This window comes from Halichoerus grypus, chromosome 2, assembly GCF_964656455.1.
Source record: "Halichoerus grypus chromosome 2, mHalGry1.hap1.1, whole genome shotgun sequence".
NCBI lineage: Eukaryota > Metazoa > Chordata > Mammalia > Carnivora > Phocidae > Halichoerus > Halichoerus grypus.
Window position 1 is genome coordinate 26,685,730 of NC_135713.1, and position 25,475 is coordinate 26,711,204.

At 44.7% G+C, this 25,475-nt stretch overlaps 1 long non-coding RNA gene across 1 annotated transcript in view; it reads left to right on the forward strand.

Moving 5' to 3' along the window:
* LOC118545295 (uncharacterized) overlaps positions 1-25,475 on the forward strand; it is a 53,227-nt gene that overhangs the window by 6,223 nt on the left and 21,529 nt on the right. The window lies entirely within an intron of this gene.

A 25,475-nucleotide genomic window follows, 5' to 3' on the forward strand; every position in this document is an offset into this window, starting at 1 on the left:
TCGCAGAGACCTTGGGACTTAAGGGACAATGAGTGGCAAGTGTCTCCTGCTAAGTGGACAAGCATGGCACTGTAAGAAGGCCAAACCTGGGAGAAGCCAAGCCTGATGATGAGGTGACAGAGCAGCTGGAAAGGGGGAAAAGGCAGCAAAGGGACCTGAGACCCAGAAGTCACTGATTCAAGTGGTATCCCTTTTGCCGGACAGCTGCCTCTATATATAGGCTATATATAGTCATGCGTATTCAAAAGCGAGCAGTTCCCACCCAGCGGCGGATCAGAGGCCCTGCCATCCCCATCCCGTAAGTCTACCCATCCAAAATTTCCTCACTGTTGAGTTCTTGGAGACCTGTGATGAGCCCTCCTAGGCAGATATCCCTAGGGAAGGTAGCACATCAAGCTGTTATCTGGCATTAACTCTTACTGAGGGTTTCTTTCCCAGACCTGGAGCTGAGACGGGTCCTGTGGGCAAGCAAGTGGATGGAATACCGCTGTGAGAGAAAAGGCCCAAGGGAGTGTCTTAGTGGGGATGCTCCCTCACGGGACAGGCCTGGAAACAATTTTGCAGGGAGACCACAAAGCAAGAAATGGCTCAGAAATCTAGGTCACCTCATTCAAAGTTTTCTTTTTTTTTTTTTTTTTTTTTAAAGATTTTATTTATTTATTTGAGAGAGCATGAGAGGGGAGACAGTCAGAGGGTGAAGCAGACTCCCCGCTGAGCAGGGAGCCCGATGTGGGACTCGATCCCGGGACTCCAGGATCATGACCTGAGCCGAAGGCAGTCGCTTAACCAACTGAGCCACCCAGGCGCCCCCTCATTCAAAGTTTTCTAAGAGCTGTCCCTGGCACCTCCCACAACCTGGACCATCTGGCTAACTAGCTGCAAGTCAACCTCTTCTGACTTTCAACCGCATCGAGGCTTTCCACTGCTGTTTTCAATCCTTTCAACTATTCTAGTAGTTCTCAATCCTGGCTGCCCATTGAAACAAACCAGGAAGGTTCTAAATATATCAGTGCCTGGGCCCCATCCCAGAGCAATTGAGTCAGAATCTCTAGCGGGGCCTGGATGCCAATAGTTTTCAAAAAGTTCCCTGAGTTGATTCTAATATGCAGCCAGGGTTAGGGAGTTGCTTACCCATCCTCCCCTTGACTCAACAGGAATAAATAAAAATATCTATAATTTGGTGAACACTTACCATGTGTCAGACAAGTATTTCTTTGCTTTAGGTTACTGACTTCTCAGAGCAAACCCATTGTTGCCATCTTTTAGATGAGGAAACGGGGGCTCAGAGAGGTAAAGGGACTTGTCTGGCTTTATACAATTGGAAAGCCGTCATTAAGACAGGTATCTATCTGTCCTCCTGCCTTCTTACAGAAAAGTAGGAGAAGACCAGCAGAGAGAAGGCCAGCTCCATAGCCATCTGCCAGGAGGCTCGCCTGCAAAAATCAGGTCAGAAGGTTATGAGTGGAATTATGTCACCCAAAAAGATGTTGGAGTCCTAATCTCCATACTTCTGCGAGATGACTTTATTTGGGAATAGTCTTTGTAGATGATCAAGTTAAGATGAGGTCACTGGGTGGGCCCTAACCAGATACGACCATGTTCTTATAGAGGAAAAATTTGGACACAGAGACAGACATGCACACAGGGAGAATGTGGTGTGTAGACGTAGGCAGGGATGGGGGCGACGCATTTACAAGTCAGGGAACACCAAAGATGGCCAGCAAGCCACCGGAAGCTGGGAGAAGGGCGTGGAGCAGATTCCCCCCACACAGCCTGAAAGGAACCAACTTGACGTCAGCCTTCCAGCCTCCAGAATTAGCAGACAATGAATTTCTTTGTGTAAGCCCCTTGAGTTGTGGTACTTTGTTATGACGGCCCCAGCGAACAAATAGGTGAATATGTGGGGAAGCTTTGAAGAAACCCCAGCCCCCATCATCTTGCCAATGAGGAGAGGGCAGTCTGAAAAGACTTAGCCAATTGCTCAAGTTCGAGGATGCAGAGTCGCAAGTCTGGCCCCAACTAGGGGCCCCAGCCCATAGGCATGGGTCCCTTTTATTTGTCTCCAGTAATTTCCCATTAGGTTCATTTTAAACTTCGGCTTGTTATTAAATCTTACTTGGGGTTATCCTTTCACACATGTTCTGGTCATGTCCCTTGTATCCAGTTTATCCAGTTTTCAAAGATGTGAATTGGAGTTGGGCCATCATTTCTTGCCTGTGAACAGAGTACTGGAAATATCTAGAACCTGCCCCCGGTGAAAGCCGGAGTCCCCGTTCTGCACCGAGGTCTGGAGGCATCCAGCTGCTAAGATGAGCTGGGACTGCCACTACATCTTGCTTGCTCAGCTGGCCCTGGGGGTCCAGCCAGGAGGTTGGCACAGCCACCCCTGTGAGCAGCAGAGGTACACATGAATACGTGTGAAAACTCAGGCCTGTGAATCAGCTCTGCAGGCTGGAAGCAAATATTTGTTTAGCTCTACAAAGGAGGCTGTTATGAAATGTGTAGGTGCCCTGTGGCTTCCCCCAGGGTGCTCCACTGTGGCCTTGGCCAAAAGGAGATCAGCTACGGTCTGGCCAGGGACAGTCAAGGACTGTGTGGGATTGAACGTGTCTTTATATCAGTGCCAACTTGAAGGGTAGCTAAAGAAGGCATCTGTTTGCATGATTTTCAGCAATTGGAGTGTGACCCACCTCCCCTCTACCCCTTCTCACTGAAAAATACTCCAGTGCTCAGCTCAATGAATTCTGGGATTCTAAAATCAATACTTGATCCCTCGGATTTAAACCGATTAAAGGTTTATTAAAATGCAAATAAAATTAAAATACTCTCTTAGAGGAGGTGGTTTAACTGTATTGGTCACTTATATCTTAATGTTGAAGGCTTTTAGATCCTTTTCAGAGAAGTTTTATTTGGAGAAGAATTAAAAGAAAGGAATGTAATGAGTTCAAAAGGGGGACATTGTCTCTTAATATTAGCTATTGCCATTTGAAGAGAAACAGGTTCATGCTTGACACCAGTATGGGGAAGAATAAGAGAGGAGGTTGGTCGACTGGTCAGGGTGTCCTCACTTGGCTGGAACTACAGTTTTGGGCATGACCCTCATTCAGCAAGTGCAGGATACCCATTGCCAGTGTCCCTGAAATAGATCTGTGTCCATAGCCAAAATAGGGTCACCAGAGATTGATGTATAAAAACCAGCATTCAAATGTATTCACTTATAATGAAAAATATGGCTTTCAAGTGAACTATACGTGTTTTACATGCTTGCCGAAGAGAAATTCTCTCTGTAGAAAATTTGCATGAGAAGCCAATTCTAATCAGAGAGATGTATGATAAGCAGGAAAGTGTGTGTGTGTGTGTGTGTGTGTGTGCATGCACGCACGTGTGTGAAGTGGAATTTTTCGGATAATATTAATGGCTCATATCATCAAACATTTGTTTCGGTCAGGATCCAAACAGAAAAGCAGAAACCATCCCAGGTATTTCAACAGAGAGTATTTGATAGAAGGAATGGGTTAAACACAGAGATAGGAACTGCAAAAAGCAACCATCTCCCAAGGCTAGGAATATAAAGAGAAGAGGTGGGTGTTGTCAGAACTTAGAAGCTGGAGGTAGGGACCCTGGCAGAGCTGGGACTCGGACTTCTGAGGAGGAAGGGCTGCCCAAGGTAAGCTGGTACCTTTGTCAGGGTGCGGTGAAGTTAATTCTGGGCATATAGGAAGATGCCTGTCTGGGACCAACTCCAGCTACCAGAGGGTTATTGGCCAGATGACACAAAAACAGCAAGCAGAAGGAAAGAACAAGTGTTTCCTGGGATCTTCCTACCTTTCAGCATCTCCTTCCAATGCCCCCTATTCCTTGATCAAGGAGAAAAGTAATTTGCAGATTCCTAGCATCACAGTGCTGCTTTGAGGGCTGGGATGGAGCTGAGAGACAACAGGAGAGCTTTAATAACCTGATGCACCAATCTCTTCTCTAGGAATGTTCCTGCCACAAGAAACAGATATTCAAGTTCCTGGGGTGGCACTTGAGACACATCACCCAGCTGGGTCTGTCTGAATTCTCCTTTTGTAAATTTTATTCAAATCATCTCCATTTTTCCTAACAATTTCTTTCTTTAGACAGAGGACAATGCAATTTCTTTTTCTTTTTTTTTAAGATTTTCTCTATTTATTCATGAGAGAGAGAGAGAGGGAGAGAGGCAGAGGCAGAGGGAGAAGCAGGCTCCCCACAGAGCAGGGAGCCTGATGAGGGACTTGATCCCAGGACCCTGGGATCATGACCTGAGCTGAAGGTAGACACTTAACCAACTGAGCTACCCAGGCAGCTGACACTGCAATTTCTTACCCAAAAGCTTTCTTATTTCCTCTGTAGATTGCACCCAGAACATATGGATTGGATTTAGGGTATGCATAAATGATTTTCAATCTTTCTCATTAAAGTGACATGGTGACTGCAGGGGCGCCTGGGTGGCTCAGTCGTTAAGCGTCTGCCTTCGGCTCTGGTCATGATCCCGGGGTCCTGGGATCGAGCCCCGCATCAGGCTCCCTGTTTCACGGGAAGCCTGCTTCTCCCTCTCCCACTCCCCCTGCTTGTGTTCCCTGTCTCGCTGTGTCTCTCTCTTTCAAATAAATAAATAAAATAAAAAAGATTTAAAAAAAAGTAAAGTGACATGGTGACTGCATATAGGACACTAACAATGACCTTCCCCCCGGACTAGTCTGCCCAACCCCGTTTTGCTCGTTGAGAAAATCAGAAGTTCACTTCTGCCTATGGAGGCCAAAAAAGCTTTCTTCATTCTGAGGAAGCAAGTCCCCCATAGGAAGTAAATCATGATTGATGTCATCTTTTCGGCCATGTTTATTCTGGGCATGGACATTGACATAATACAGTGTGAAAGAAATCTGCTAGGGTACCTGGGGGAAGGACCCTCACTCATAAAAAGGGACATACAAAAAAGAAATGTACCTTTTCTGTCTCTTCTTCCACTTAATATTGCCATGTTTACATATGAAATGTGGCAACACTGAGCATGGCAGAACTGAAAGAGATAAATAATTTGGTCCTTGATGGCATCCATGAGCCATTGATTACCTAATCTTCAAGCCACTCAGCTGTCTTGCTATGTGAGATAATATACTTTGTGTTATTTATGCCTCTGATAAATAATACTGTCTTTATTGTATTACTTAATACTTTCTACACATTTGTCTTATCTTTTCAACTAGATCAAAGATTGTGAGGGAAATATCAGTGCCACGTATATTATTGTGAAAAGCCTAATTCTACAACTTTCACATAGCAAACACTCCATAAATACCTTTCATTAGTAGAATAGATAAATGGAAAATACAAACCAAATTAACTATTAAGTTTGGACTGATTAGTTAAAGCCTGCCTAAACTCAAATAAACCAATTATAAAAGAGCTGAGGTGGGGGCAGGGGGTGGCGCCTGGGTGACTCAGTCAGTTAAGCATCTGACTCTTGATTTTGGCTCAGGTCATGATCTCAGGGTCATGAGATCGAGCCCCACAATGGGCTCCATGCTGGGTGTGGAGCCTGCTTATAATTCTCTCTTTCCCCCTCCTTCTGCCCCTCCCCACCCACTCTCTCTCTCAAAAAAAAAAAAAAAATGGATGGATGGACAGATGGATGGTAGATAGATGGATGATGGATGGAAGGATGGACAAATGGACAAGTGATGACTGGCTTTGGCTTCAGACCCAACTCAAGTTTTGAGTCTTGACTCCTCAACTTTCTAGCTATGTTCCCTTAATGATTCTAAGCCTCAGTTTCCTCATTAGTAAAATGAGGCTAATGATCTGTCTCATGTGGTGGTTTTGGCACTCAGATTGTAGCACAGAGGTAGAAAAAAGGGTGGAGTTGGCAGAAATTATTAGAAAGAAAACATCAGGTTAATATAAACTTCATTATACTTCCTGCTAGTGCTTGGGCAATTTAAAAATAACATTTGAGTCATTAAACCTATTAAGAGGTTTCAGATCAGTAAAAACAATCAGTTTCTCTTTTTAAGTGCAGGGAAATTTTTCCTCCACCGAATTAAGCTACAGGGTGTTGGAGTTCAGTAAATAGTTGGGGAGCCTTGTGTAATTTTAAAAGATATTTTGTTAAGCTCTTTTATTTCCCAAAGATGCATTTGAGAAAATGCAGAAACACATACAAACTCCTCAAGGAATAAAGTTCTATAGATTTATGAATAACTCATATATAACTTTTAATCCACCTTGAAAATTAATCATTTGATTCAGCAAATAGTAGGGCGGCTCTGTCTTGCCTGCTTTCATGGTCTGCCACAGCCTGTTCCAGGATCTTCTGGAGGTATTAAAGAGCAAAATGTTTCCACATGAGTAATGCTGATCCCAGACACTCCACCCGAACCACAGAGGGAGTAGATCTGGGGTTGGCATCCCAAATACATTTCTTTATTCCAAGCCTAAAAGTAGGCCATAAAGGAAAGGCATTCTTGGATTCTGAACCAAGAGTCCACCCAGCTGTGTCCCCTAATGAGTTTACTCATCTCATTGGTTCCTGTCTGCTGGTGTGACATGGTGCTCTCATCCTTCAGAGCTGTTTGCCCCATTTGTCTGTAGGCCTTCCCACAGATCCTGTCAAATGCTCATGCTCCGTGACTGCATCCTTGGCTGGCCCCATTTAGGATGGATTTTGGTGCAAAATCAGCCAGTTATTATGCATCTGGTTGGGATGTGTATCAGTGGAGAGGTCACACGTTTTGTGAACAACAAGAGCACCCCAGGATTTTAAGAAAAGCAGAGTCAGCTGTGGCCCATTTAATCTAATTCCTGTGCCCTGTTATGTGTGAGCAAATAATGGCCAATAAAGGAGAAGGGACATGCCCAAGGTTATGCAGCTAGTTAGAGGCAGGGCCAGAACTAAAACCTACGTCTGTTGACTTCTAGACCAGTGATCTTCATGTTTCCTAATGAATGATCTATTAGGTATCCAATCCAATGAAATGCTGCTTTTCAGTGTTTAGGTACTGGAGGGAGATTAATTAATTAACAGTTTTTGCTTGCCTAGATTGCACTCAGGATTCTAAGCCAGACCCAAACCCCACCACCTCCAAGAAGACTTCCCTGATGAAGTGGAGTGACAGTGGAGAGAGTACCAGGCGAAGTATGGGAAGACCTGGCTTTGGGTCTCAGCTGTCCTTTACTAACTAGCCCTGTGGCCTTGAGCACAGCACTTCCCCACACTACCTCTGGAAGTGGGTCTCTGAGTCTCCCGGAGCAGGGCCTCCAGGGAGGGAGGAGGAAGAGGCGAATGTTTTCCTCCTTCTCTCCCTGGTTTGTTCCTCTCCTCTGGGAAAATGGGTCCCAGCCCTCTGAAATGGTGTAGGGCCCCGTGTTAAACCCTCAACAGGGGAAAAGTATAGCTGGGAAGGGAGGGCATGGAGGTGAAGAGTGAAAAGAGGAAAATAGATTTCTGTACCAGTTCCCAGACATTCAGATATCCTATTCTAGGAGTCAATAACGTCTTCTGTAAAGGGCCATGCAGTAAATATTTTAGACTCTGCTGGCCATACAATCTCCGTTGCCACCACAGCTCGAAAGCAGCCATAGACAACGTGAGAATGAATAAGCATGGCTGTGTCCCAATAAAACTATTTACAAAAACAGATGGTGGCCCTTAGGTCACAGACCCCTGGTCTATTCCAAACCTGATTATCTTCAGGATCTTTTCAACTGAATTACGGAACAGACCATCTGGGAAGTCACTGTTGCTCTGTAACTTTTAAGGAATAGTATTAGCACGTGAGATGATACGGTAAAAAAGGACAACAGGCGATGTTCCTAAACCAGCTGTGAGAATCTGAATTTCCCATCTACTTCACGACCTTCCCATTTGTCTTCTTGTTGCTTTTGTCTATACCTTCATGATGTGCTTCTTATCCCCTTCCTCCTCTGCCTTCACCTCTTCTCTCTCCTCCTCCTCCTTGTTGATGACCACCATCACTTTTCCCCACCATACACAGACCAAAAAGCATGTATCAATTAGAGATATGGCTGTAAAAACCAGGAATCATCACAGGATGTGATGGGCAGAAAAGCCTTGCCTTGGAAAGTTGTAAGGTGCTCACAGTCTTGTCCAGAAGCCAGAGGACCAGACTTGGAAAGCAAGCAGGAAGCGTAGTATAGAGGGTCCCACACAAGAACCTCATTACCTTGCAGCAGGAAACTTGAGGCCAGAATGTCACCGTCTTGGAGTCAGATCGTGCATATTCCTGGACACCCCTGAAACCACCATGACTAAATCTTAACTGACCCTTTGTTCTTCATCACTTATTCCAAATTCAAGTCCTGGTTGGCAGTAGGTGGTCGCCTGATTCTAAACCACACACCCGGGCCGTAGCTGGCAGAGGATAGGGAGAAAAGGAAATCTCTATACTTCAAGTCCTATAGTGGACAGTAGAGCACTGGGTCCCACTGGTAGTACACACGATGGGGAATTCTTGCCATATGGACAGGGTGCAGATGCTAGAAAGCCAATACAATGACAAAAGTCAATCAGCACAAATGAGAATTCAAGGCCAAAATTGACCCCTGGGTGAAACACTGAACTCACATAAGAGGATGGACATATGAGGAGTAGATTCTAAATTAACCAGAGTGTTGTTATGTGTGTGCTGCCTATGGGCTCAGGGATGAGAGGGAAGTGGAGATTGTCAACATAACCAGACTCACATTCCCTGGCTATGGAAGGATTTTCAATTCACAGCAAGGAGCATGAGGTTGCAGATTCCTCACTGACATGGATTTATACCCCTGTGGGTGCTGGTTGGTCTGCATCTGTCACATCTGTCTTCTAAGCCCATGGGGGCTTTACTAATAAACTGAAGCTCTCCTGAGACAGATGCAATGCTCTGGCAGTTATCACCGTGAAAAGCTCGTATTTTCCAATATGCAGTGGGAAATCTGCACACATCTGTCTTCGATGCTGAAACATGCAGCAGCTGAGGAACAGCTGCTCAGCCTTCAGATAATCGAGTTCATTGCTCCCTGACATCCACCCCTCATAATCTGGTCATTCTTTTCAAATGGCTGCAGTGCTAGGTAGCAAGCTACTCTGGGATGTATCCTCTAACTTGGTCATTGTCACTAGAATTTCGGGGACATCTTTTCTCCAAGTTAAGGGCAGCATTCATCAATTTTACCCTGAAATGCATGATTTTATACTTGTTCCCCCCAAAATTTAATTAGTTTACCAGAAAAGGTCCTTTACTTTTATTGGAAATTATGTAAGGCTTTGATGAGTCCCAAGCCATAATGTTATGGTTTCACAACAGACAACACATTGGGAAGGGGGAAAGAGAGGAGACTGAATGAAAACAGAATCAGTGAAATGCAGTTTTAGCTATTCATCATGATACATCCTCTTTGCACTCTCTCTTACAGTTCCTTGTCCATGATTTTACCTGTCCCAGAACACATATATTTATACCCAATACTTGCCGTGGAGTCCTGGTTCACGCTTTTCTGTTTTTGACATTATTCTGGATTGTAGTATTTTACTTATTAATTTGTATCTTGACTTTTATACTCAAATGAGCCAGTCTGGGTAGTTAATGCATTTTTATGAATTGGGATATAATGCAGACCAAAAAAGTAACAATGAAAAAGGAAAATTTAATAAACACAAGCAATAACCTACTAATGACATTAGCAGACTCCAACCACATTTTTTTTTTTAAAGATTTTATTTATTTATTTGAGAGAGAGAGAGAGTGAGAGAGAGAGCGCAAGAGGGGGTAGGGTTAGAGGGAGAAGCAGACTCCCCGCCGAGCAGGGAGCCCGATGTGGGACTCAATCCCGGGACTCCGGGATCATGACCTGAGCCGAAGGCAGTCGCTTAACCAACTGAGCCACCCAGGTGCCCTCCAACCACATTTTTAATTGAATAGGAGTAGAGCCCCACTGACAAATATAGACCTTGAGTTCCTTTTTTTTTTTTTTTTTTTTTTTATGAGAGAGAGAGAGAGAGAAGCAGAGGAAGAGGGAGAGGGAGAATCTTAAGTAGGCTCCACACCCAGCACAGAGCCCCATGCGGGGCTTGATCTCATAACCCCAAGATCACGACCTGAGCTGAAACCAAGAGTTGGAGGCTCAACCAACTCAGCCACCCAAATGCACCTATAAGTGTGCTTTCTAATTCTTTTAGCAGCAATCCTTTGTTAGATGACACTCTTCTGAGGATTGGGGCAAGTTTCTCTCGTCTTTAAAGCAATGAGGATAGCAGGGAGCCTAAGGCATACACCTCATGTTGGCCAGCTTTATTCAGGGGTAATGAGGCAATCCCATCCCTGAAGTAAGCCAGGAGGTACCTCAGGTTCTTAGAGTCCACAGTGCCTCAAGCAGAGTTAGGTCAATACTGTGCTTCCCGTCATAAGCATGCCAGTGCTGGTGGATGTTTGCAGTCAACAGCCTTGCGATGAAGCCCTCAGCTATTTTTCTGGGTGGGAGAGCTGCCTCCCTTAGCTCCTCAGCTGCCTGAGCTCCAGCCTGGACCATCCCTGATACAAAGAAGAAGATCGTCCAGGCTTGTCCTGTAAGAGGGCTCAGTCTGCTCAAGAGCGAGGCTGTGAGTTTCCAGAAACTCTCACAGAGTGAAGAACAGTGTGGGTGAGGGGGAACTTCTGTGGGAAAGTTTCAGCGAGATTTCTTTTCCCATTATATTGACTGCCCCTCTGGGAGTATCCTATGAGGCTTCTTTTCATTTCAGATCCAATTCTACCCCCCACCCCGTTACTTTTGCCTATCTTCTCTGACATAGAGACCATATGATTTTCTTGGATTCTGATTCTGTCACCGTCCACTGAAAGTTGCAGATTTGGAATAAAGGGTGAGGCATGGGAGAGAGTGGGGAGCAAGGTGGAAACCTGCTTAACCACTCTCCTGCTGGATTTCCTGCCAAAGTCTAATGCTTAAGCACACTTTGTTTCCAGGGATCACTGGGTGGCTACTAAGCACACTTTCAAACACTCCAGGGATCTCTGAGAAAAGTCATTTTCATGAAAATACGATAGTCAACCCAGAGGAAGACAAATGATAGGCAGGCAAGAGAGGTTTCGTTTGTAGTCTTGCATGTACTGGAGCAAAGAGGAGATGGAAATGGCACCAGTGAGCTAATTCTGAGCTTTCCCCTTTCTCTAGGAGTTGGTCCAGCTCAAAGGATTGGGTGACGTAAGTAGTAAGTAGACTTTCAAAGCCTGCTGTTGAAATCACCAATGTCCTAACCTCCAGTCTGCCATTTAGCCTGAGACACAGTCAACTGCCCTATTTCCACCAGCTAATCTGACGGAAGACCTTCAAGGCACACATAGGAGTTCTCGCTCACCCTCTTCAGGGTGGAAGATGGGCACAATTCACTCTCCTTACCTACTGGTCACAGCAGTGTGTTCTGTCCATTATTATGCATTATCATGTTGCATTGCAATATATGTATTTACTGTTCTGAACTCCTAAGTTTATTTAGGTCAGGAACTCCACCGGTATTTTGTTTCCCTAGAATAATTTAGGTTGTGATTTAGGTTGTAATAGTGACTGTGTGTTATTCTTTCAATAAATGAATCATTATCATCAAGAGGCAAGTGTTCAGGAAATATACCTTGAATGACTGAACAAATGAATGGATGATCATATCTTCAGCAAGATGGCTACCAAAGTGCCCAATGATACCTCACCGAAGCCTTCACAGTGGAATCAAAGTGCTAGGCATTGAAAATACAAGTTCACCAAAACATAGTCCCTCCTCTCTGGGGGCTCATGGTCAAGAGAAAGAGGAGAACAAAGGAGAACAAAGAACTACAACCACATGAAAAGTTAGGGTGAAGATTTGAAGTGAGTGCAGGAGAGCAGAGAGGAAGCTGGGGATGCCAAGTGGTCTTCTCCTCTTAATAGCTGCATTGTATGCTCAAGCTGTCCCCACAATTAGTCACACTGACTGGGTGTCTTGAACAACAGAAATTTATTTTCTCGTAGCTCTGGAGGCTAGAAGTCTCAGACAGATCAAGATGTCAGCAGGTTTGGTTTCTCCTGAAGTCTCTCTCCTTGGCTTGCTAATGGCTGCCTTCTTGTGTGTCCTTACCTCCTTGTCTGTGTGCATCCAAATGCCCTCTTGTTATCAAAACACCAGGCAGGTTAGATGCGGGCTCACGCTGAAGGCCTCATTTTAACTTAATTACCTCTTTCAAGGCCCTTTCTCCAAATGGTCACACTCTAAGGTACTAGGGATTAGGGCTTCCACATATGAATTTGGAGGGGGGAATCACCCCCCTCCAAACCACAGTTTAGAGATCTCTGGCTCATAAAAACAGTCTGGACCATGTCTCAAGGCCCTTGCATTCCTGCCTCCAGCATGTGCCGAGTCCACCACAACTGCCACAGCCCCTGGGCTCTGGTCCTCCATCTCCCCTGGGCCTTTGAGGGGTATTATTACATGATGGAGAGTGGCCGCCTTCCTCAGTGTCATTAAATAATACCCTTCTAAAGATATGACCAGCATGGAGAATGTGACTGTTTCTACCAACTTGCCCACAGAGGCCTCTTAGGCGAACACTCTCTCATTTCAGTGACATCACTGTCTGGCTCGGTGGGGCTAGTCTTGAGCGGTGTGAAGAAGTGGACATATACTTCTGCACATTTACCCTGGCCACTGGCCCCTTCTGCTTCCCCCTGCCCCACAGAGGCTGGTGTTCCCATGAAACTCCTTCCTCCATCTGAGAAGAAAGGACCACTGTGTTCCCTGAGAAGCCGGGTACTGAGGCATTAACATTTTCATGATGGTTACATTTTTAAAAAAGATTTTATTTATTTATTTGACAGAGAGAGAGAGAGAGAGAGAGCATGAGCAGGGGGAGGGGCAGAGGGAGAGGGAGAAACAGGCTCCCTACCGAGCGGGGAGCCCAACGTGGGACTCAGTCCCAGGACCCTGGGATCATGACCTGAGCCAGAGGTAGACGCCTAACCGACTGAGCCACCCAGGTGCCCCGATGGTTACATTTTTAAAGAGGGTAATTTTTAACTCAAAAGAATAAAGGGCTGTGATGAAATTGTATCCATGAATACCTGGTACATAGTAAATGTTCAACAAATAGTTGCTGAATGAAAGAATGTGTTCTTGTTTGATCTATCCATAGTGACCACAGCTTCTTGACATGGCTCCCTGCCCCCCGTCTGACTCTGCAGAGGGCTGTAACTGTCCTCAGTGCCAGAGGGAGATCCAGTTCTCAAATCTCCGCTCAATCAGGTTCTTCCTTCAGTGCCTTCAGGTTCCCTCTCTTCAACATAAAAATGCCATCAATGTGGATCTGCCAGCAAGTTGTAGCCTCAGGGTTCACTTCCTCTACCTCTCATCTTGTACTCAGTTAGGCTGGCCCACCTGCCGTTCCCCCTTTGTGCAGCGCCCATTCCTTCAACCGTTCAGTGCGAAATACTGGTTGAGTTCCTCCCATACACCCACCCGGCACTGTCCTAAGCACTGGGATGTGAGCCCCTCCCCACAAGCTTGCATCTAGCACCAGCACTGCACTGACCACACAGCATGGGAATTTCTCCATCCCTAGGTTTCCCTCACCAGACAGATCCCATGCCTCCCTCTGCATCCTCCACTGCTCCTAGCGCACCCTCTGGCCAGAGGAAATACCTGTTTGTCCCCTGGAACCACAAAGGCAGCCCAATCACCACAGTGGGGCTGGATGACCCCTCTCCTAGGTCCTTCCACCACTGAGTCTTTCTTCCCAGTCCAACATGCTTACCCTCTCAGGCTAATGTGCAAGTGACTAATGAAACCCTTATCTCTTTGTGCCTTAAAAAACACAAATCTTTAGAGAAAAAGATTCAGAATGCTCATCAGCCTTAGTCTCTTCCAGACTGAAGAAGAGTTCTAAGAAGATGGGTAGTGACAGACGCGAGCACGGAGTGAGGGACAAATGGTGAATTTTACATGTAATCAGTTCGCCCGTACCTTTATCTCCTTGTATGGGGGCTTAAATAATGAACATTTACACAATATAATGCCCCTCTGTAGTTTCTTTGCACCTTCCTGGGCATATATGGAATTTACCAGAGATCTCTTTTGTCAGCCAGCAGGTGGGAGGATTCAGAAGGAAAACTGAAGATAATTTTAGATTTAGATTGATGGCAGACTGTTACTTTCCCCAAACTATCTGTTCTTCTCTATTCCTTAGTAATAGGATCACATATAGGGCATAATGGCTACTTGGAATAGAGATGACATTTCCCAGGTTCTCTTGCAGTTAGAGGAAGCCTTTCTGACTAACTTTTGGCTGATGGAATATATGGGGTCTTATGTGTGAAGTCTTCATTTTTCCTCCTTTCTGTTGATGGGAATGTGCGTGTAATAGCTGGAACTCAAGCAAGTATTTTGTACCATGAGGTGGAAGCCATTAGGACAATGTGAAGCAGTTAAATAAAAAGAGGCAGGGTCTATGACTATTGTGAAACTAATGTACCAGCTCTTGAGTACACAATTCTAGACTTCATTTATGTGAGAGAAATAAACTTCAATCTTGTTTAAGCCCTTTAACTCTTTAAAGGTTAACTTTTCTGTCATGTGGAGCTGCATCTAATCCTAACTGATACAAGATTTGTGCAGGTGCATTATTTCTCTTTGCTCTCAATTCTTTTTTTTTTTTTTTAAAGATTTTATTTATTTATTCATGAGAGACAGAGAGAGAGAGAGGCAGAGGGAGAAGCAGGCTTCCCACGGAGCAGGGAGCCTGATGCAGGACTCGAACCCAGGACCCTGGAATCATGACCTGAGCCTAAGGCAGACGCTTAACCATCTGAGCCACCCAGGCTCCCTCTTTGCTCTCAATTCTATATTCTTATGCACAGGGATTGATTCTACATTTTTGTACACAGGAAGAAGTAAGTGGGATTGCAGATGTGGCCTTTTATCTCTCCTCAAAAGTTGACCCCAAAACCGAGGAAATTTGGAATATGTGAGATATGTGACCCAGGATGAACAAAACAAAGAGATTTATTGTAATGTTATCTACTGAAATAAGAATAACATGAGACTGAATGGCCATAAAATTAAGTAACTAATATTTATTAAGCACCTAATTATGTGCATAGATGGTACAAAGCAGCGTGGCAGACAGAAGCCCTCCAACGATGTCCACGCCATAATCCTTGGAACCTAAGAAAATGCTACGTTCCATGGAGAAGGGAATTTGTAGATGTGATTTGGATTGCAGGCATAGGATAGGGAGACCCTTTCACCTGGTGGGAGGCAGAGGAGACATGGAAGAAGGGGAAACCAGAGAAATTCCAAGTATGAAAAGCACTGGACACACCGTTGCCGGCTTGAAGGTAGAAGGGGCAACGTGCCCAGGAATACAGGCCGACTTGGAGCTGAGAAAGGCTCCTGGCTGACAGCCAGCAAGGAAAGGGAGTGGTTGGGTAAATGATGGTGCAGCCATTCCACAGCATACTATCCGTCCACTGAAAATGAGAAGCATTTAATTGACATTGAAAGATGCTCACCATACATTAAGTATTAAGAAATGTTCAATGAGGGGCGCCTGGGTGGCTCAGTCGGTTGAGAGCGTCTGCCTTTGGCTCAGGTCATGATCCCAGGGTCCTGGGATCGAGCCCCGCATCGGGCTCCCTGCTCAGAGGAGAGTCTGCTTCTCCCTCTGCCCCTCTGCCCTGCTTGTTCCCTCTCTCTCTATCTCAAATAAATAAATAAATAAAATCTTTAAAAAAAAAAGAAATGTTCAATGCATAAAGCATTTATACAATAAGCATATCTGCAGTGTAAAATTTTTCAAAGTCACAAAACTAATCTGCAGACCTCATTTTATACATTTGTTCTAAACCTAACCAAATTTGGGTCTTGAGCTGCCATTCACCTCGGAACCAGAAGTGATATTGCCAGTAAAAGACATATTTGGTTAATTTATTAATAACTCAATCGTTTCATATATGAAAATTTTCAATTTCAGGAGGCTGCCTTTCCCCATTTTTTTCCCAGGGTGACAACTAAGTTCTTGGGAGAAAGTTTCTGCCTGAAGGTTATAGCTGGACCTATGTCCTTGGTCATGTGGGTGTTTTGTGCCCCACGGAGGCCAGAGGAGGCTCCGGGGACTCTGCCAGGCCCTGCTGCTGGGACAGATCTGGCAGCCATTTCTACTTTCTGCCACTGGTTTTTCCCTTTTAGTGTGCCGCTTCCATGTGCTTCAGCCCAGGAATCAGACAGGATTTCTCTGAGGGAAGGAAGGAAAGAAGGTTGAGTGGAAGAGGTTTGGTTTTTTTTTTTTAAGATTTTCTTTATTTATGGGGCACCTGGGTGGCTCAGTCGGTTAAGCGTCTGCCTTCGGCTCGGGTCATCATCCCAGGGTTCTGGGATCGAGCCCCGCGTCGGGCTCCCTGCTCAGTGGGAAGCCTGCTTCTCTCTCTCCTCCCAGCTGCTGTTCTCTCTCGCTATCTCTGTCTTTCTCTCTCTCAAATAAATAATTAAAATTATTTGAGAAAGAGAATGAGTGGGGGGAGGGGCAGAAGGAGAGGGAGAAGCAGAATCCCTGACCCGAGCCAAAGGCAGACGCTTAACCGACTGCGCCACCCAGGTGCCTTGGGAGAGTTTGAGACTACAGTACGATTCTAGGGAAATCTGGTGAGGCTGCTGGGGACTCCTTGAACCAGTCACCCCTCCCAGAAGCGGGCCAGCCCAGCCTCCCTGCCGTGCTCAGTTGGGGGCTGGGGAGCAGCCTGTGGAAAGACTGGTCTCCATAGGAACCTGATGATGGATTTCTGAGCCCAGCAGCTGGGGTGTTGGTCACATATGAAATAAATAATGAGATCTAAAACATTTCCAAAGCATTGCATCAGCCAGATTGAAAGAGAGGTCAACATTTTTTGAGAGAGCCATTTATAGCTAAGGCATGGTAAGGAGATGGAAACATAATACATTCGGTTGCTGGAAATTCTTCATTTGTTCATTTGGTCAGAAAGTCATCCCTGTCTTCCAGACTCCAGCTGACATTACGCCTGCACTCAAGGAGTTTACACTTTGGCAGGGAGACAGGTATTAATCATCAACAAATGTACAACTGCAAATAATTATATATGCACGTGCTTATGCAGACACATTTTTAAGAAAATTGAGGCTGTGCATCAGTCACTTTCTATACATTCTTTTATTGAATTCTTTCAATTGTAGTGGATCTTTATCTCTATAATTAAGAGTTCTGGGCATGATGACAATCAAATGCATCTGTAGCTGAGGAAGTTATATAAAATGTCCGTTACACAGCCCATTGGCTTTCTTATGCTGTCTGCCCGTGGGGTGCTGGTACATGGCTAAGTCCCATGAAAGCAACACAGGGAATCAGAATACGACCCCCACCCTGATCCTCGGCTATACAGCCCCACTGGCCCATGCTGCGCTTGGAACTGAGCCCAGTTCTATACTGGGCTCTCTTTCCCCCCGCTGTGATAATCCTGAATAAAACCTTCGTGGAGGGGTCCCCCTCTCCTCTCTCATGCCTGGAGTGACAGGATGACTGAACCACTGTATTCACCAGAGATGACTCTAAACTCTTACCAGACCAAGACACAATGACAGTGATCTGCCTAACAAACTGTACTTAACAAACCTTGTCTTCCACTAGGTTCCCCTCTGTATTTACCTTCCCACAGTTTCCCGCCTCTAGGACTCAAACTCCTTTACCTTTGTCTATCACATCTCCACAATTCACCGCTCTTTGGTAAACATGGTATATATGCTCTCAAGCCTAGCCACTTCTTTGGGTTTTCATTTCTTTTATATCAAGGACTCCATGTACACATAAAATTATTAATATCAAATAAAATTTGTATGCCTTTTCTCCTGTTACTCTGTCTTTTATCAGTTTAATTTCCAGGATCCCAGGTACAGAACCTGAAAGGGTAGAAGAAGTTTTATTTTTCTCCCTTACAGTTTAACAAGGGTAAAAATCAGCATGGAATGAGGAAGGAAAAGGAACAGGCTAGATCTCTGAAAGGGAGTACCATCTATTGACATCAATATCACCTGTGAGGATGCTGTGGTTTGAAGTTTGGGTCCAAGAGCAAACAGTCTAGAAAGAATTCTTGAGACATTTTCAGTGCTGAAAGGTGGTTTTATTAAGCACAGGGACAGGACTCGTGGGCAGAAAAAGCTGCATCATAAATGTGAGGAGTGACCGATTATATAGGGTTTTGTTTATCCTATGGAGGGGAGGGTGATGTTAGGCTTCTAAGAAATGGAGTCTATAGGTTCCTGGAGGTCTGACTATTATTAAGATTGTGCTTTTCTTGTAAATCATCAAGACAGTTAAAAACTGATGGAGTTTTATGTCATGCATAAGAACTGCAATCTTTATCAGTTGACCATTTGTTTGTCCTTTCTTTGTTCCTGGGCAGTCATGAGTGCTTGAAGAATGTCACATATATGCGGCCTTTGGGGGAGGGGGGTGTGGACTGTTATTGTGCCTTCTGCCCTCAGCTTGCCTTTTGTTATCTCATCATTGTCATTTGGGGATTTTTTAAATCTGGTCTGGGACGCCAGGGTGGCTGAGTCGGTTAAGCGTCTGCCTTCGGCTCAGGTCATGATCCCAGGTCCTGGGATCGAGTCCCACATCGGGCTCCTTGCTCAGCAGGTCGCCTGCTTCTCCCTCTGCCCGCCGCTCCCCCTGCTTGTGCTCTCTCTCACACACACAAAAATAAATAAAATAGTAAAATAAATAAATAAATAAATAAATCTGGTCTGCTAGAATAAACAAGTTCAATAATCTCTGAGCATTCATGTTCTAGCATAGAAGTATGATGGTCAGGCCCAGGCATAACGGTAGCTGGGTTTAAAGATGGAAGGTTTTAAGCATTATTTCAGGTGTATCTAAATGCATAGCCTGGTATTTAGTAAGTCAGCGGTGACCTTTGGTCTCTAGAACACTTTGGACCCGAGGTGGAGTCATCAGTCATCATCAGCAAGGACTGTCCCGTAATAAGTTGTGAAGTTCCTCCTGCCAGGAGGCTGTGGTGGTCACTGCTCAAAGACAAGCCGGCCACCCCTATGTTACATTCACAAGTGACTTTGAAAAATCGCCCACCAGTCCTGCTTCATTTCCTCATTTTTGTGTCAGAATTCCCAAAGTGTGTCCCTGTTTTTCTGTCACATATAAAATGAAAGTTTTTTCTAAATTTGGCAAAGCTAAAGCTGGGGCTGACAAAAAGTTAGCTTTTAATGTTTGAAAGACCATCTGTTGGGCTTTACTCCAGAGTAAAGGTTCTTCCTCAGAGCCTTTAACTGAATCATATAATGGTTGATCTAAGAGCCCAAATCTAGGAATCCACAGGTGGCAAAAACCTGCCGTACCTAGGAAAGTACAGAGTTGTTTTCTTGTAGCTGGGGCTCCAAGAACTAATATAGCCCTCTTTCTGTCAGTAGGAAGGGTACGGTGTCCTGGTGCTAATTCATATCCCAAATATTGTACCTTTTGTTTAGATATTTGTACTTTTTTTTTTTAAAGATTTTATTTATTTATTTGACAGAGAGAGAGACAGACAGCAAGAGAGGGAATATAAGCAGGGGGAGTGGGAGAGGGAGAAGCAGGCTCTCCGCTAAGCAGGGAGCCCGACGCGGGCCTCGATCCCAGGACCCTGGGATCATGACCTGAGCTGAAGGCAGACGCTTAACGACTGAGCCGCCCAGGTGCCCCTAGATATTTGTACTTTTTTTAGGAGAGATGTGATGCCCTCTGTCTGCCAAGAAATTAAGTAAAGTTATAGAATTACTACCAAACGTTTCTTTTGTGGGACCACAGATTAAAATATCATCCACATATTGAATTATAGTTCCTTGAGGTCAGGAGATATCATAGAGGTGTTTACTAAATGCAGCCGCAAATGGGTGAGGCCTGTCTCTAAATCCCCGGCAGCAAGACTGTCCAGGTTCGTTAAGCTGCCTGTGGGCTTGAAGGTGAGGCCCATTCAAAAGCAAATAGGGGCTGTGTTTCCTCACCCAGGTCATCACAATCCCGACCCGTGGATTTACTTCCTTCCAGATATTACAAAGGGTACGAGGGTAAAAGTTTTAATTCCCCAGGCATTAAAGAGAACAGCTTGTCCTCTTCCTTAGGAAGAGCAAAACTGCTTCCTAGTTTATACATTAAATCTCATCTAAGTAATGGAGTGGGACAAGATGGAAGGACTAGAAAAACATAAGTAACCAACTGGCTTCCGTACTTACAGGTGAGAGGTATTGTCTGGTGACACGTTTTGGTTTCCTCTTCTATGCCAACAATTTTATGGTTAGAAAGACTAGTAGGGCCTGAGTGCTGAATAAGAATAGAGCAAGTGGCTCTTGTTTCACTAAGGAAATTGATAAGCTTACCTCCCATGTCTGGGTAACCTGGGACTCAGTGCTGATGTCAGAGGAGCCGACCAGCCTCAGGGTCCCGTCATGCCAGATCGACCGGTTCCTGCTCGCAGGCAGGGAAGGGAAGGCCCATCCTGGCCAGGGTGCTAACTTCCAGTCAAAAGGCAGGCTTTTGGTCCTCCCCATGGTGTAGCCATGGCTAGAGGATTGCAGCCTGAGCAATCGACATGAAAGTGTTCCAATAAGACCACACTCCTTGAGAAGCCCCTGAAATGAAAGTAAAGGAAGAGAAGAGGAAGTACTCGTCAAGTTTGCACTAAGGCTCAGAGTCTAGATGAGAAGATGTGAGCCGCATGGTGGGCGCCAAAATGATGTAATTTGAAGTTTGGGTCTGAGAGTGAATGGTCAAGAAAGATTCTTGAGACATTTTCAGTGCAAAAAGGTGGTTCTATTAAAGCATGGGACAGGACCTGTAGGCAGAAAAAGCTGCATTGTAAGTGTGAGGAGTGACTGATTATATAGGCTATTTTTTTAATCCTATGGAGGGTAGGGTGACATTAGGCCTCCAGGAAATTGAGTCTATAGGTTCCTGGAGGTCTGGCTCTTATTAAGATTGTGTTTTTCTTGTAAATCATTAAGACAGTTCCAAACAGATGGAGTTTTATGTCGTGCATGACTGAAATCTTTATCAGTTGACCATTTGTATTTCCTTTTTTTGTTCTTGGGCAGTCATGAGTGCCTGAAGAATGTCACACATATCTCACCTTTGGGGGTGTGGTTTGTCGAGTGTCAGTGTGCCTTTTGCCCTCAGCTTGCCTTTTATTATCTCATCAAGGAGAGAAGGGTTTTCCTGTGTAGAGATAGAATGGTTATTTGCAAACTGGATTCTTTCTTAAAAGTAATGTGGGAATTTGAATGTGGGAATTACAATCCTAAAGCATATACTCTTGGCATTTGAACTTTTTTAAAATTTTGTTTTGTTTTGTTTATTTGACAGAGCACCCAAGCAGGGGGAGCAGCAGGGAGAGGGAGAAGCAGGCTCCCACTGAGCAGAGAGCCCGACATGGGGCTCGATCTCAGGACCTTGGGATCATGACCCGAACTGAAGTCAGACACTTAACCGACTGAGCCACCCAGGTGCCCCTTGGCATTTTAACTTATGACCCACATGGTAAAATGGGTCTGCCACGAAATGTACATCCCCAGCATCTGTCTGTTTCTATTTATTAAGGTGATGGCTATTCCTAGGGTCATCATGGATGACATATTGTATAATTTTTTTTATCTGCCTGGCCCCCCCTATTTGTGTACTGCGGGTAGGGCCCTGCCTTCTTCAGGTCTCAGTGACTTCCACATATTGTTTGCCCAGTGAGCACCACCACTGACTACCACTGCTCAATCACCACACAGCAAGAGGGCCCCCCCCATGACTTTATTAGGACAAGAGATGCTCTTATCTAAGCCCCTCTGTTCCAGGCCTTGTTTTTGGAGGGAAGCACTCACTACAGTTTGTGAGGGAAGGTTCTATACAAACAGGCCTTCTGGCTTTCTGACCACAGCTGTGAAGTCAGCTCCCAAATGCGATTCCCAGCTGCTCCTCTGACTTGACCACAGGCCACATGGCAACTGGCAAACCCAGTAGGGAGCCAAGCCACTCTCGGCTGCTCATCTGTGAATCTTATTCTTCTACTATTACAGGAACATCTGCAAGGTTCATTTTACCCCACAGAGTAAGGAAAAGAAAAATGCCACATACTGGCTTGCTTGTTAGGAATGAAAGACTTTCCATTGAGCTGGGCCATTTGTCTCTGAATAGCAATGTAAATGAAATCATTCTGCAGCTGGGGCTCCCACAGCCAGATGCCCAGGCTCAGAGACCAGGCTGTCTGGGCCTGTCCCATCTTGGCTCATAAGAGGGTTTAAGGTCAAGCATGCTGGGCAGTTGTTGGCTCTTCTAAGACCCCTAAACACAAAAAGATAGGATTAAAGAAAAGCAAGAGAGATGTGGAATTTGAAGAACTCCGAGACTGAAAACATTGTAAAACCCTGAAATAGGTAACGAGCTTATGAAGATCCTGTCCCTTTGCATCTTCAAGAATAAAGGACCCGCTCTGTTCTCCATCGAGAGGCAACACCAGTCCACTCAAAATTCATTGCTCCACCACAGCCTTCTTCTTTTGTTCTCCTCTAGGAGGTTTTCATTTGGGGTTTCTGAATTTTATTATACATGCCCATCCCTGCAGAAAATCATGACAACCACAACAAACCAGGTTTGAGATGTCCAGAGACAGAAACTAGTTGGTGGGAAATTAGCACAGTCATCAGATGGGTAAAATTCTAAGTGGAGGATTTGGTTCTCACTGATGCATAGGCCAAAGGGAAGGTTCTGTCCTGGTATATGCTGCATCGTGCATCATATACATTTATAAATGCACCTGAATTGTGTCCCACAAAAAGATAGGTTGAAGTCCTAACCCCCTGTACCTGTGAATGTGACCTTATTTAGAAATGGGGTCTTTGCAGATATAATTGAGATGTCAGTTAAGATAAAGTCACACTTACATACTTTCTCATATTGAAGTCGGGCAGCCCCTAACCCAATGACTGATGGCCCTTTAAAAAGAAGGAAACAGGGTCACAGACACACCTGGAGGAGGCCATGTGATGGGAGGCTGAAATTAGAATAGGGCAGCCACAAGCCAAGGAATGCCATGGCTGATGGCAGTACCAGAAGCTAAGAAGAGGTGAAGAAAGGATTCTACCCAGGGTATCAGACAAAGCATGGCCTTGCCAACACCTTGATTTTGAATTTCGAGCCATCATAACTGTGAGAGAATACATTTCTGTTGTTTCAAGCTAGCTGGGTCACAGCGCTTTGCTACACTAGCCCTAACCAACTAATACGGCACCTTACTTTTTCTTTTCTTATTTTCATAAGAAATCACATGAAATAGAACTGTGTTCCAAGGGCACAGACCTAAGGCAGTACTAGCAACAGTGAGTGTATGGAATTACACATTCTTGGGATGTAGTTTTTGAATATGGGTGATGTTTGGTGGGGTCCGAAGCCAACAGCCAAGAAAGAATTTTTGAGACATCTTTGGTGCAAAATGGTGGTTTTATTAAAGCATGGGGACAGGACCCATGGGCAGAAAGAGCTGCTGCCCCAGGATTGTGAGGGGCAAGTGATTATATACTTTGGGGTGGGGTGAGGGGAGCAAAGATAAGGGAAGTTCCAAAAGGATTTTCAGATGCTAAAGAAGACTCACAAGGATCCTAGAGGCCTGGCTATTGTCAAGCTAAGGTAGTTTTTCCCTCTAGCAAGACATTAACATGAAGACAGCTAGGAGCTTCCTGGAGGAAGGTTATACTCTGCTGGCCTCAAGTATTTGTCAATGGGCTGCAGGTTATAAGGACATTTAATTTTATCTACATTTCCTTCTGCCTTTGTTTCCCACATCATATCCCCCTGAACAATTTTGACCCTTAAATCTTTAAGGTTGTTGAGGGTGGAAGGTCTTATCTTCGGTAACTTCTTCCTGCTGAAGAGGGGTATAGAGATGTCCTTACTTATGGGTCAACATTGGTCAGTTGGGGAGTTTATCTGTAGGCGTTACCAATGGCAGTGGCAGCCAGTCCAAGGTCGACAACATAGATGAACCTCCTTAAGTAGAAAGGATCATCTGTCAGCTGGAAGTTATGACAGTGAAGGAGTCTTGGCACCAGGGAGGGAGACACCGGAAAAGACAACAAAAGAAGGTTACTATTATAAAGAGAAAGAGAAGCCTAAATAAAAAGACCTTTGATAATTAGTTAAACCAGTCCTTTATTGTTGTTGGAAGAGAAATTTGAGGTCTTCCACAGGTTCACAGGAATAAGAAGGCACGTTAGTTTGCTCATTGGTTTCCTGTGAAGGAGATCCAGGTTTTATTCTAGATATATGAGCCCATGAAGAGTGCCCCTCTAATTTTACTGCAGTGGGTGGATATAATATGACCTGGTAGGGGCCCTTCCATTTTGGAGTTAAATCCCCTGCTGTGTTAGACTTCCAATCCTTTCAATAAAATGGTTTATAGGGGGTGGCTTGCTAGTGACAGTCAGATCAGGTTTAGGGAGGATATGGTTTGCATATTCATTTAGAGATTTATGAATTAACCTGGCCTCAAGTGAATAATTTAACAGAGCATTATAGTCTCCATCTCTTGATAGGTCTACAGTGAAAAAAGTTTCCATATAGTAATTCAAAAGGACTTAACACTATTGGTTGTTTTGGGGCAATCCCCCTTCTAAGAAGCCCTACTGGTAAAAGAGTAATCCAGTTTTCTTGAGGCTCAATGCTTAAAATCTAGTATCTACAAAGATGTGTTACTGAAACATTTTCTCTCTATAATAACCCCCATTTTAAATCAGAGATAGCCAAATCAGGACTAATTTATTTGTATAACAAGTCCAATTTTAACAAACTTGGCCTAATGATTTACATAAGCTCAGCAAGAATAGGGAGCGATCATATAGCTCTTTTAGGATTTGCTTTGCTGGAACGTTTTTATAAGGAATCTCTAGGTTGAACTTTTAGTAGCCTCTCCAGGCCAGAAGCCAAGCCAAGTACTTGCCATCAGACATGCCTGCAATAACTGTAGATTTGGACAAATTCCTCTTCTTGAGATCCCCAAAGTGTCCAGAGGTTCCTGCACCTGCCAGGAAGTGACATTCTTTACTCACCTGGTGAGGCTGCTGGGAACTCTGTAATCAGGAATCAAGCTAACATTTCCAAGGGGCCCTATTGGCTCCATGCTTCATAAAGTCAACCTTAGTTCCTTAAAGCTGTATGGTCATATCTGAGTCTATGCATGTCTCTCAAATAGGACATTCCAGTCAAAGCTTTGGTAAAATAACCAATGTTTCCAATGGTGTCCTGTTACAAGGAGAACACATTCTTACTGAACTTATGCAAATGACTGTAATTGCCATGGAAGAAAGAATACTTACTGAGACCTTTTGAATTTCAGAGGGTTCAGGTAGAGAGAAAAGTTAAATGCTTCAATCTGGGGGCGCCTGGGTGGCTCAGTCAGTT